Source organism: Simochromis diagramma, unplaced genomic scaffold (assembly GCF_900408965.1).
Source record: "Simochromis diagramma unplaced genomic scaffold, fSimDia1.1 OVJJ01000672.1, whole genome shotgun sequence".
In the NCBI taxonomy this organism is placed as follows: domain Eukaryota; kingdom Metazoa; phylum Chordata; class Actinopteri; order Cichliformes; family Cichlidae; genus Simochromis; species Simochromis diagramma.
In genome coordinates, this window is record NW_024387215.1 from 813664 (window position 1) to 815499 (window position 1836).

Sequence of the window (1836 nt, forward strand, 5' to 3'; positions counted from 1 at the left end):
GAAAAGAAACAAACAATTTATTGAAGAGCGTTATTTTATTTTATTTTATTTTTTTGTGTTCCCAGTCTGAGATTTATTCTTTGATATAAAACTGCTACAGTATAAAATGCAACACCTCAATGCGAGATTCAGATTTAGACAAATAAAAGATTTAAAATGATGACAAAGATGGAAAATATAAAGGAAACATTTTAAGAAACATAATAAGTAACTCTGATAAGTAATCATGCATCCCTAGTTGCACAGTAAGATGTGCTGTATTTCCATGATGACTTCAGGTGCACTGAGGTGGCAGCACAAGTTTCTTTCTCAGGGTGAATCTCACTTCAGGCATCTGCTTGGCCAACGAGGAGGTCTCTCGATGTGCTACACATCGTTCACGTAGTGGAGGATGGAGACGATGTCTTCGCCCCTGGGACAGCGCTCCTTCAGCTGCTCACAAAGAGACTGAACGAACCAGCTTCCATCGACTAAATGTCTAAGTGAAGCATGATCTTCAACAGTGGCCATGGCAACCAGAACATCAGCTTCCTCAGGGATGGTCAATGGTGAAGTATCATCATCAATCTCCATATCGTTCATCTGCACTCCACACTGTATGTTACTTCCTTGGCAGGCCTGGATCAGGAACACTTTGGGCTTACCGGTGAGGACGGACTGGTCACACCCCCTGAACTTTCGGGTAATTTCTTTAATGGGGAGGGGGTTCCTGTCAGTTCCCAAAACTACACCCTTTTTTTCCGTGACTCAGAATAGAGCAGATGAAAGCATCACCGTGCTCAAGGACCTGCTGAGGATCAACAAAGCTGCTGCCATCCCACTCTTTAAAGTTGAACTTCTGCAGCTGAGACATGTCTGCCAGGGAAGCAACAAACGTCAGTGCCTGATCCATCTGATCCTTGTTCAGGTCTTCACACATCAGCACTCTGAAGCCCAGACACCTGAACACCTCTGCCAAGCTTTGGGCGTCTTTATCCGTCCCTCTTCTCTGTGAACCATCCTTGAAGTTGTTATTGTTTATGATCACGCAGAGGCCGACGGGCCGGCTAATGATTTGATAAACATCCTGTGACATATTCCCATCGTGCTGACATGAAGACACTTGGACAGGCTCGGATAAAAGGGGGGTACAACTCAGCTGTAAACTCGCCAGCTGAGGGAAAGTTTCTTTAATGGCGCCATCGGTTTGCAGGAGGTTCAGGAAGTCTTTGCATTTATCTTCTCCTTTATTCATGATCTTATCCACAAGCTCAACGACGTGTGTCTCCGCATTTGCACTGTTGATGCTTTTAAGATTGTTGTACTCCCGCTGAGTGATCAGCTTATTCTCATAACCTTTGTTGAGAATTAGCCTGTGGTCTCTGGACAGAATCTCATGAATGGCTGTTTTATTGCTCCTTATTGCATTTTGGGCCGACATGCTGAATGGTCAGTTGGAACTTCTGCTGTCCTTGAAAACGAAACCTCGTTCGTTTTGTTTTTTTTTTTTTTGCCTGTCCCGTTTGGCTCTTTTGCCATCAGAATTGTTGTCTAAAGGCAAAGAAAGATGCCCAACGGATTTACTTTACCAAATTGACCATCCCAGCCTTGCCGTAATGGTCCATTTGATTCACCTTTTATTGTTATGTTATTTTCACTTACTGAATACGGGACAGACTTGACTGGGGGAAAGAAGGGGAGAAAGAAAGAGGGAAAGAGAAAGCTGAGAAGAGGGACGGGGGAGAAGGGCAAAACAAAACCAACAGAACGGGCAGAAAAAAAAAAATTAAAAAAATAAATGCATATATCAATCACCTGGATCACCTGCTGAGAAAGAAAAAGAAAACAAGCAGAAGA

The 1836-nt window shown here is 43.4% G+C and overlaps 1 pseudogene; it reads right to left on the reverse strand.

The window, feature by feature from the left end:
• Nucleotides 1-59: 59 nt before the first annotated feature.
• LOC120746531 lies at nt 60-1464 on the reverse strand (annotated as a pseudogene).
• Nucleotides 1465-1836: the final 372 nt, after the last annotated feature.